Here is an 11,791-nt window from a genome sequence, read left to right as displayed (position 1 = left end):
CTTAGCATATATTGATGTTATAATTCTGATTATGGATAGATTCGGCGTGAGTTGAGGCCGAGGCGAGAGACCAAGGCGTCGTGGAGTAGTATTTAATCCGGATTGAGGTAAGTAACCATTGTAAATCTGGACTTGAGTGTATAAAACCCCGGTATTTCGTATTGTTTTGATAAATGAGGTGGTGCACATGCTAGGTGATGAGCGTGTGGGCGTGCACCTCTAGAGATTTGTGACTTGGTTCGTCCCGTAGCGGCTATTAAGCCGTGTATGTGATTTGAAATCTTATGATATCCCATATTTTAGAGATTGATACTATATTTTGGGTTGTATGCCATGTTTAGGGCCTTGTGCCACCTATTTAGACCCTTTGGGGTATTTTTACTACTTTCCTCTATTTGTTTTGAAAGCATATCCTCAGTCATGTTTTACCTATTTATTATTTTTATCCGGTTTCATCACTCTACTTCTTGAATATGAAAACTGTTTGGGGCTGAGTTTCCTGATTTCCACTAATATGCCCGAGTGGCTGTGAGTTTAATGACTGAGAGAGGTTGAGGACCTAACGGTGAGGATTATATATATATATATATATATATATATATATATATATATATATATATATTATGGATCAGGTTGCACTCCACATTAATATTATATGTATATATTATAGATTTGGCTGCACGCCGTAGCGATACTTATATAGATGGGGTTGCACGCCACATCAATATATATATATTAGATCGGGTTGCGCGCTGCAGTGATATGACGCTTGGGCTGTAGGAGCCTCTCCGGAGATTGTACATCCCAGTGAGTATAGTCGACTATAAACTATGGATCGGGTTGCACGCCGCAGCGGTTATTACTATTATTGTTATTATGAGATATCTATTGAACTGGAGTGTTGAGTGTAAGTACTGATTGACAAGAGCTGAGTCACGAGTGACTGAGAGGTTGCTCGAGGGGACTGTTTATGACATTTTTTGCTTTTACTGTTCTTTTTATGCTGAGCCTCTATTGAAAGCTGTTAAATAAATGATTTGAAAGTATTTTTAGTTGAAACTGAAGTTTTACGAGATCACTGGCTTTTAAATTGCAGAATTCGACTTGAAATTTTTGTTGAGACTTATTATATGATTTTTATTGCTCATCACTGCACTCAGACCTTATTTAATTTACTTACTTACTGAGTTGGCATACTCACGTTACTCCTTGCACCTTGTGTGCAGATCCAGGTGCCCGAGCAACAGAGTGAGGGTTCCCAACATTCTCAGAGCTTTACCGAATACTGCAAGGTAGCTGCACGGGTTCACAGCCCTGCTTTCCTCCTTCCTATCTTAGTTTTCTGTTATTTCAGACTTATGATGCATTAGTCAGTCAGTTCGGGTTGTCTTTAGAGGCTCATGACTTGTGACACCAGATTGTTGGGTTGTGCTGGTATTTTGTACTGGTTTTTCTGCATGTTCTGTTTTACTCATCTATTTCATATGACAAATTTGAGAATTATTCGATACTAGAAAATGATTTCTATAAAAGATTTCATTGTGGTAAATATTCAGTTGGCTTGCCTAGTACTGTGATAGGCGCCATCACGGCCGGGGAATTTGGGATCATGACAAGTTGGTATCAGAGCCTAAGTTATATAGGTCTCACGAGTTATGTGCCGGTTTAGTAGAGTCTCGTGGATTGGTACAGAGATGTCTGTATTTATCCTTGGGAGGTTGCAGAACCTTTAGGAAATCCCACATTCTTGAATTTTTATCGTGCATCTTTGATTCAGCTTGAAATGTAACTCTTGAAATTCCTTCCACGCGTTCGTATGCATGCATGAGCGCTTGGTATCAGATGTGCATCGATGTCTTGTGATTCCCTGACTGGAGGGCGAGATGTGATTTATAAGTGTTGATATTGGGCCGGTCTGGAGGACTTGAGGCCGAGTTTTGCCTATATCTTGAGCACTGAGGCATTGATTGTGTGAGCACGTGCTTTTGGATTCATATGTTTGGTAGTGTCCCTATTAGTGAAAGTGATAGCTGGATGGCTACATGATGAGTATGATGTAACTGTGAGATGTGTTCATATGAATTGGATGTGATGAGGAGGGTCTTTTTGAGGGTAGAAAGAACTATTTGGTGCTTTATTTCCATCTTGATTTGATGTATAGCCCCGAGTTGTGGGTGTGTTGAAGGATCTTTTCATGTTGTCTAGTTGGGGAGTGAAGTATATTTCACGTTGTGATATGAGTTCAGACTCAGGAAGAATTGAGTGATTGCATGAAGTTTATGACGGTGGAAGGGTATACAGAGATGTTAGTCTGAGGCGAAGCAAGTGGGTTATATCCTGCGAAGCGTTTGAAGTTGTGTGATCCTTATGTCATTTTTTGGAAGACCTCTTTTACTAGTGAAATATATGTATTACAATTTGAATTTGGGTGGCTTAAGAGAGTGGGCTTGACTGTTACAAGGGTGAATGCGAGATTTGCAGAAGATTTGAAGTAATAGATGGTTTGTGTTGCACGAGCTTATGAAGGATTTAGTTTAAACTCACCACGATATTATGGCGGTAATAGAGTATATGCATTATGAGTTATTATGTATTTTGATCTATGGCTTTGATCCAAGTGGGGGAGTTTGCTATTGATTAGTTGATTGTACGGTTATGTGCTATGTTGGTTCCAGTTTGAGGCATACTGGTGAATTAGTTATGGCTTACGAAGGTTGAGACCGAGGATGGCTCGAGTAAAGGAAATTTCAATAAAGGTTATCTTATGCTTTATAGGTGTATGAGAATCACGGAATGACTTGAGATGTTATTGGTAAAGGATGTACGGTGCATAGAACAGGAAGTTACTTGGTTGCATTAAGGTAAGGTTACATTCTGCGGTGTCAGAGTGCTATTGGAGCACATGTCGTTTAGTCCGTTTGATCGGTCTAATTGCGGTTTGAGTAGAGTGGATGACTCTCGATAATGGTTTTAATAGGTTCAAGAGTTTACATGTAATAATTGGAGATTTTCAGGTTTTATATTTGGTTAGAAACTGAGGTTTGCATTGGAGGGTGTCAAGACTCATGGTATTTCTATATCATTATGGATTCTACACATCAGTATCTGGAAGGTGAAGGTAATGGCTTTATATTCGCAGGAAGTCTATTCAGGGAATGTATTTTGAATGTGGTGATTTTGAGGATATTTGAGAGAGTAGTCAGCGGCTTATGAACCGTAGGAAGGTGTGGCTTTATGCTTGGGTCTCGTGTGGCGAGTCTGGGTCAGGGATTGTGGTGTTATAGTGAGAAGAAGTATCAAGTTTAAGGTAAATCAGAAGAAACTTGGATAGACGGGATAACTTGGTAGTAGGCTAGGTCGGCATAGTAAGTATATGATTAGTTCTTTGGGTGCTTACGAGGTAATGAGTTTCTATAGGTGTTTCGCAGCAATGCTCATGGGTTTTAATGGTTTGCGTAGCTTGGTTGAGTTAGAAGGATTTAACCCTGACGGTTTAGTGTTGTGCGAATGGAATTCAGAGAGTTGTTGATGGTTTCTACCACTGTTAGAGATGTATATTTTCTATGAGCGTGAGGAGCATGGGATTTATAGTGATTTTCTTCTAGATGGGATTACTAGAAAGTTCTTGGCTAGTTGAGTACGTAGTTGCTTGTGGCTCGAAATGAAGATGAAGTTCTCATGTTTATCCTAGGATGGTATGGTATATGCGGTATGTTGTGTAGGATTGATATTTTCATGTGTAAGGTCACGGTTCAGTTTTGAAAGGAAGGTCATAAATTCTTAGGTAGCATGGACAGTTTCAGATGACTAGATAAATGAGATCACTGATTGGTGTGTCTTGATGAGGGTGTGAATTTTAGAAAGGGCGTTGTGTTTGATTTGAGGATACTTCATTAGTATTGTGGCACTCTCTTGTTGGATCGACTACTGATATTCGAGTTTGCTGGGTGGCACAGAAAAATTATAGGAGTACCTTTCGTGGAATGATTGGGTATTAGAGGTGTGTTGTATATTCAGACGGTGGAGTTGGGATCGGATATGGTGATTCGCGTGCTGTATGGATTTGGAGACTGGGAGTCCTCATAACAAGTTAGGTCGTTGTTGTGGACCGCGTATAACGGGCTTTTGTGGTAACTATTGGAGGTTTGGAGACCCGAGTGGATCCTTATTGCTTAGTATGCTAGATTTTAGTGTGATATGGGGTATGGACTGGCTGTCTTCGTGTCATGATAATTCTGGACTGTTGCGCTAGGACGATGACATTGGCTATGCCGAGAATGCCACGGATTGAGTGGCGAGGTTCGACGGATTATGTTCCCAGTAGGGTGGTTTCATTTTTGAAGACCCAGCAGATGGCTGGGAAGGATTGTCTTTCTTATTTGGCCTTCGTGATGGATGTCAGTGTAGAGACTCCTACCATTGATTTAGTTCTCGTGGTGAGGGATTTTCTGGATGTGTTTCTTGCTGTTGGTCATGTCAGCGGATAGAATTATTGATTTCGGTATTGATTTGGTACCGGGCACCGTATCGTATGAAACCAACGGAGTTAAAGGAGTTGAAGGAGCAACTTCAGGAACTCCTTGATAAGGGGTTCATTGGTAGGCCAATAGGGATGTGTGTTCTACATGGAGTCGGCTTGGTTAACTCCAAGTTTTATTGTTGAGGGATGTGTTGATTCGATTGTTATTGAGTTTGTTATTGATCGGGGGAAATCTATGAGTTAGCTTTCCGTATTGCGAGGCGTTAGGATTTGTTGGTTATAGGCACATGTGGTGCAGTTTTATTGGGGTCTCTTAGTGGGATTCGAGCGGGAAGAGTATTGGGTATTTCTTGGTGGATGGCGTATAGTTGTGTCTTTTTGGGTTTGTGTAATGTTATGTCAACTTCTTCACCGTGGTTATGATGATTGCTTTGGTTCTAGACATCAAATTGCACGTGGTTGTCGATTTTGAGCATAGTGACCTGAGGTGTTTCATGTGGACCGGTGTTTTAATAGGGTCGCGCATTACAGCGACGTTATGTGGAGGTATGACACTTCGGGTTAGATTCGTGTGTTCTATTTCTACGATGTGTGATGGAGTCTCAGCATTGTGTGTGGTGGTACTAGTGAGCTTGCGATACATCATTTAGGTCATTTTTCTTGATTTGAGTACGTTCGGATATTTGCTTATTGGTGCGCGGATTGCACGAGTGGTGGCTTTAGATTGTATTGATGTGTCATGTCACCAGAGTAGTTGTGTTGGATTAGATGAGATCGTTGGGATCTAAAATGAATACAAACGGATTTGGTTTCAACATGTTAGAAGGATAATATCGATGTTCGGATCAGAAATTTGCTATGGTCACTGCCAAAGGAGATCTGGCTTCACGAATGGTTGATCTAAGGAATGGTTATGACTTTCTACGTGTTTCATTTATCATTGGCAGTATACGGAAGTGTTGGAATGAGGCTTTATTTGATAAGAGGTTTATTATTGATATTCGGTTGTTCTGAGAAACTATTGTGGTCAGAAGTTATCGCTATGAGAGTTTGAGCTATATGGTATATCATGTAATTGCATCTGAGGCTGCAGGTATGGTTTGTTATAGCTAGTTCGGCTTATTCAGAGTATAGATGTTAGATTCTGATCTTGAAGATGATTTCAGAAGTGGAAATGTGGTTCTAAGGTTTATGGGCTAGGTTGGATTGTGAAATTTCAGTTATATTGTGTTATCAGACCTATATGAGATAGGGTGGCGTGGGATCACCCCCGGGTATGCACACGGTAAGGTTACACAACGATTAGATGGGTTTCAAAACAACTCTAGCACGTTCGAGGACGAACGTATGTTTAAGTGGGAGAGGATGTAACGACCCAACCGGTCGTTTTGAGCTTTTGCATTTCGCTCGCCAGTTCTCGGGCATGACTAGCCCCATGTGTTGTATTATGACTTATGTAAATCGTCTGTTTTGATTTTCATGATATTCGGAATAGATTTGGAAGAAAAATTCTATGTTTGAAGCTTTAAATTTGAAAAGTTTGACCAAGTTTTGACTTTTTAGTATTCGATCTCGGATTTGAATTTTTATGATTTTGTTAGCTCTGATAGGTGATTTTGGACTTTGGAGCGTGATCAGAATGTATTTTGGAGGTCCGGAGTAGATTTAGGCTTGAGTTGGCGAAATTGGAATTTTGGCGTTTTCCCGGTTGTTAGGTGAGATTTTGATATAGGGTTCAGAATAGAATTTTGGAAGTTGGAGTAGGTCCATTGTGTCATTTGTGACGTGTGTGCAAAATTTCAGGTCATTCGGACGAGGTTTGATAGACTTTTTGATCGAAAGCGAAATTTGGAAGTTTTTGGAATTCTTAGGCTTGAATCCGATGTTAATTTGGTGTTTTGATGTTGTTTTGAGCGTTCCAAAGTTTGGAACAAGTTTGAATGATGTTATGGGATATATTGGCATGTTTGGTTAAGGTCCCGAGGGCCTCGGGTTAGTTTCAGGTGGTTAAACGAATCAAATTTATGTTTGGAAAGTTGTAGATTTCTGTTGTTGGTGTTGCAGACATTTGTTCTGTGCGATCGCGTAAAGGGGATCGTGATCGCATAGGCTTAGCCAGCGGGGGTGAGATTTTGTTCAATGTGATCGCATAGCTGAGGACGTGATCGCATAAGGCTGCAAGGTTCTTATTCACGAACGCGTGTGGTAGGTCGCTTTCGCGTAAGGTAAAGTAGACCAGAGGTTGACCACACGTTGTTCTTCGCGAACGCGATCCCTGGTCCACGATCGCGTAGGTGTAGGCTGCTATGTATCGCGTTCGTGTGGGGAACGATGCGTTCGTGTAGGGTAAATTGTGGGCCAGCGAAGTTTGTGCTTCGTGATCGCGATTAAGTAATTTTAAAGCTGGGCAGAATGTTTAACAGGCCATTTTTGCGATTTTTGGCCAAAGTTCACCATTTTTTACTCGGTTTGGGATCTTCTTGAGGGAGATTGAAGAGGGAATCAAAGAGAACTTCTTGGAGGTAAGGTTTATGGACTTAATACTTGATCCTATTCTGATTCCTACCTAATTAAAAATGAAATTTGGGGGATTTGAAGTCTAAAATTGGGGAGTTAGGGCTTGAAGCCCCTCCAAAGTCTGTACACCCCCAGTGAGCGTAGTCGACTATAAATTATGGATCGGGCTGCACACCGCAGCAGTTATTACTATTACTGTTATTATGAGATATCTATTGAGCTGGAGTTCTGAGTGTGAGTACTGATTAACGAGAGATGAGTCATGAGTAACTGAGAGGCTTGCCCGAGAGGCTATACTTATGAGTGATACCTTTCCCGAGGGGCCCATTTATGACATTTTTTGCTTTTACTCTTCTTTTTATACTGAGCCTCTCTTGAAAACTATTAAATAAATGATTTCAAAGTATTTTTAATTGAAACTGAAGTTTTATGAGATGATTGGCTTTTAAATTGCAGAATTCGACTTGAAATTTCTGTTGAAACTTATTATATAATTTTTACTTGTTGTCACTGCACTCAGACCTTATTTACATTGGTTACTTACTGAGTTGGCATACTCATGTTACTCCTTGCACCTTGTGTGCAAATCCAGGTGCCCGAGTAGCAGAGTGAGGGTTCCCAGCACTCTCAGAGCATTACTAGAGACTGCAAGGTAACTGCACAGCGTTCGCAGCCCTGCTTTCCTCCTTCCTATCTTAGTTTTCTGCTATTTTAGACTTATGATGTATTAGTCAGGCCGTTTGGGTTGTATTTAGAGGCTCTTTACTTGTGACACCGGATTGTTGGGCTGTGTTGGTATTTTGTACTGGTTTTTCCGCATGTTCTGTTTTACTCATCTATTTCATATGACTAAGTTAAGAATTATTCGATACTAGAAAATAATTTTTATAAAAGATTTCGTTGTGGTAAATATTCGGTTGGCTTGCTTGGTACTGTGATAGGCGCCATCACAACCGTGGCATTTGGGATCGTGACATTATGTTTTTTATATTATATAATATCTATTGTAATTATTCAGTAATACATATAACAATAGTATTTCTTTTCCAATAACTACCTTATTCTTTCATCGTTGTAATCATCTTTACTATTATTATTTATGGTTACCACATGCTACTAATTAATTACTACTATTATTTTGATTTTACTTCTAGTATTTTATTTTAGTACTATTCATTTCTAGGAACTAAGTAAAAAATGTTTAATTTTCTTTACTTTAAGAATTCCAGGTAGTTTATTATGCGTTCTTCTACAAAAAGCTGGTGAGTTACGATCCTGAAGTTGAAAGATCTCTTTGATTATGCAAGAAAGGACAAGCATCTTCTTCTCAACACGTACCCTGCAATAGAATGGAGCATTAACTAGGTGATGATGACAACCCACAAGAAATCCCACCACAAGTCCACTTAGATGAGTTGTTTGATGAAGTGGGGTCAAGACCAACAAATAGAATCCTAAGGGATTATGCTAGACTTGACCGCTTCAACTGTGAATCTAGTGTTAGGAAACCTCCAGTAGCAGCTAACAACTTTGAAATCAGGACCGACCTGATTCAAACAATTCAACAATCTTGTATCTTTACAAGAGATTCAAGTGAAGATCCACATAGTCATTTGATTGATTTTTGGAAAATTGTTGAAACTGCTAAGTATAATGGAGTACCTCCTGAAGCTATCAATTTAAGGCTATTTCTTTTTTTAAAAAAAAGAAGATGCCATGACTTGGTTGCGAATATTGCCTCAAGGGTCTATTACCACATGTGACCAGATGACTCAGAAATTTTTGAACAAATATTTTTCTCCTGCTAAAACAACAAAGTCAAGACAAGATATATCTAATTTTTTGCAAACTGACACTAAGTCGGTTTATCAAGCATGGGAAAGATTAAAAGCAATGCTGAGAAAATATCCATATCATGACATTCCTGAACAAATGTAGTTGTATATTTTTTTATCACGGGTTAAAACCCTCTTCTAGAAATGTTATTCATGCAGCCGCAGGAGGTTCCATAATGGGTAAAACTACAGAATAAGCATTGCAATTGTTGAATGCGAATTCTGAGAATGCCTTCCAATGGCCATCTGAGCGTGTAATCATCAAGAAGGCTACTACGGTAAATCAGGTAAATGCTCTAAATACACTAACACAACAGATTGTTTCCTTGGCACAGAAGTTTGAATATTTTCAGGTGAATACACAACAACCAAGACAGACTGAAACTTGTGACATATGTGGAGGAAATCATCTGAACCATGAATGCCAAGCGATCAACCAAAGTGATGAACAAGTTAATGTCATCAGTTACAAACAGTACCCTTTTGGAAGTTCAATGGCACAAAAATATCCAGGATTTCAATGGAGTAACCCAAATGGTGCCAAAAACTCTCATAGCTTCCAAAAGCAACAAGTACAGGGTCCACCGGGATACCAGAATCAAAAATTGTGGCCAAACGAATTTCAGACCTTATCATCAAGCTGCCCCATATCAGCAAAGGCCTCAATGAACTCATTCAAATCTTGATGACCTCTTATACAAGTACATTAAGGCGACTGATGAAAAGATGGGAAGCCACAACGCATCCCTCAAAAAATTGGAAGTTCAGTTAAGCCAACTGGCAACTCTTGTGTCAGGAAAGTATCACAACCCAAAATCCATTAATGGTCGTGATGGCGTGGGACACCACTGTTAGGCAAACCAACACCGAGTAGTTAATTTCGTTCTTATTTTAGTATTTTTTAAATCATAATTTTCTTCAATTAAATAATAAGTGATGAACTTCAAAGAGTAAATAATAATGTCTTTAAAAAATTCATTTTTGAAAAATCCCATAATCATCCCAGAACCCTGTGTCAGAAATGCATGAGTATCAACTAGGAAAAATAAATTAAAATACATAATCCATCCGGAATACAAATTGGACGGGAAGATAAAATATAAATACTCTCAAGGAGACTCTACTATGTAACGACCCCGTCGGTCGTTTTAAAATTTTACGCCCTGATCCCCTATTAACTGCTTTTCTTGTCTTTGTTTCTGCTATTGTGAGTTGCCGGGAGGATTCGTTTTGGGTTTTGGAGTGTTTTGGGACACATAGTCCCTCAATGAGAGCTTCAGCTTTAGAATTTGGACCGTTGTCGGAGCAGTGTGAAGACGGCCTAGGAATGGAATTCGGTTTGTTCCGTTAACTCTGTTAGGTGATTCCGGGCTTAGCAGCGTGTTCGGATTGTGTTTTAGAGGTCCGTAGCTTATTTAGGCTTGAAATACCGAAGGTTGAATTTTTGAAGTTTCCAGTTCGATAGTGAAATTTCGATATCGGGGTCAAAATCCGATTTTGAGAGTTGCAATAGCTCTGTAGGGTTGAATGTGACCTGTGTATAAATTTTGGGGGTCAATCGGACTTGATTTGGTTAGTTTTATCATCGAGTGTAGGATTCTTGAGATTTCTAGTTCATATTGCTTGGATTGGAGGGTGATTCCTGGTTTTAGCATTGTTTGATATGATTCGAGGGTTGGAATAAGTTCGTATGGTGTTTTAGGATTGGTTGGCATATTTGGTTAAGGTCTCGGGGGCCTCGGGTGAGTTTCGGATGTCTAACGGATTAGAATTTGGACCAAGGCAAAAATCTGAGTTGCTGAACCTGTCATAACCGCACTTGCGTGTGTAGGACCGCAGGTGCTGCGCGGCAGAAGCGGTATGATGACCGCAGGTGCGGTCTGAGACCCAATTGAAGCTGGTCATAAATGTGGCCCAAGAACCGCAGAAGCGGACCTCATCTGCGAGTATAGCGTCGCAGGTGCAACTTACAGTCGTTTAATGAAAAGTCGCAGGTGCGGATAAAAGGCTGCAGAAGCGGGACCGCAGGTGCGGTAGAGCCCTCGTAGGTGCAAAAATTGTTGTGCAGTAAAAGGGAAAAACGAGGGTTTGAACTCATAACTTGGGAAAAATAATTTGGAGCTCGGTTTAGGGCAATTTCTCGAGGGTTTTTGAAGGAGAAACATTGGGTAACAATTTCTATCTTGATTTTGATGTTAGAGCTATAATCTATTGTTGTTTTCCTCTTCTAAATACGGAATTTAGGGGATAAAAGTTTGAAAATGGGAGAAAAGTTCCCCAATTTATAATCCGAGTTTTGAATGAGATTCTGACATCGAATTTTCGTGATTTTTGTTCGAGTGTGCTCGTGAGTGATCGATTTGCAGTCGTGTACTCGTGGCAAGAACGTGATTTCGAGTTGATTGAGCTGGTTCGAGGTAAGTGGCTTGCCTAACCTTGTGTGGGGAAACTCCCCTTAGGATTTTGGTGTTGTTTGTTATATGAGTGTCGTGTACGTGAGGTGACGAGTGCGTACACGTGCTAATTGCTGAAAAACCCCATTTTTATTAAGTAAATATCTATGTCTGTCTTGTAATTTAGCATTTCTTGTACTTGAAGCCTCTTGTTTAGCTTAGGAAACGCATGCCTATGTGTTCTAATTGTTTTACCTGCTCAAACTGCTTACTTGTATCATGTGCAGAATGTTTAGAGTAAAATTCATGTTTATTTATGAATAGAAATGTAGATTCCTTCTTGCTACTGTTATTTGTTTACTTTGGGACTACGGGACGATATCTGGGGAGATCCCCCTGCATGTTTACTTTGGGACTACAGATCGGTATTCCGAGAGATCCTCCTGCACGTTTATATTTGGGACTACGGGACAACACCCGGGAGATTCCCTGCACTGGATATTTACTTTGGGACTACGGATTGGTATTCCGGGAGATCCTCTACACATTTATGTTTGGGACTACGG

The 11,791-nt window shown here is 40.0% G+C and overlaps 1 non-coding gene across 1 annotated transcript; it reads right to left on the bottom strand.

Annotated features, from left to right (window-relative positions):
• Positions 1-8,812: 8,812 nt before the first annotated feature.
• On the bottom strand, positions 8,813-8,919 carry LOC138872240 (small nucleolar RNA R71). The gene has a single exon (XR_011400708.1). It is a non-coding gene; the product is annotated as a small nucleolar RNA R71 (small nucleolar RNA).
• Between the last annotated feature and the right edge of the window lie 2,872 nt (positions 8,920-11,791).

Source organism: Nicotiana sylvestris, chromosome 6, assembly GCF_000393655.2.
Source record: "Nicotiana sylvestris chromosome 6, ASM39365v2, whole genome shotgun sequence".
NCBI lineage: Eukaryota > Viridiplantae > Streptophyta > Magnoliopsida > Solanales > Solanaceae > Nicotiana > Nicotiana sylvestris.
Note: the sequence above shows the minus strand (reverse complement) of the source record. Positions and strands in the feature narration are given on the sequence as shown.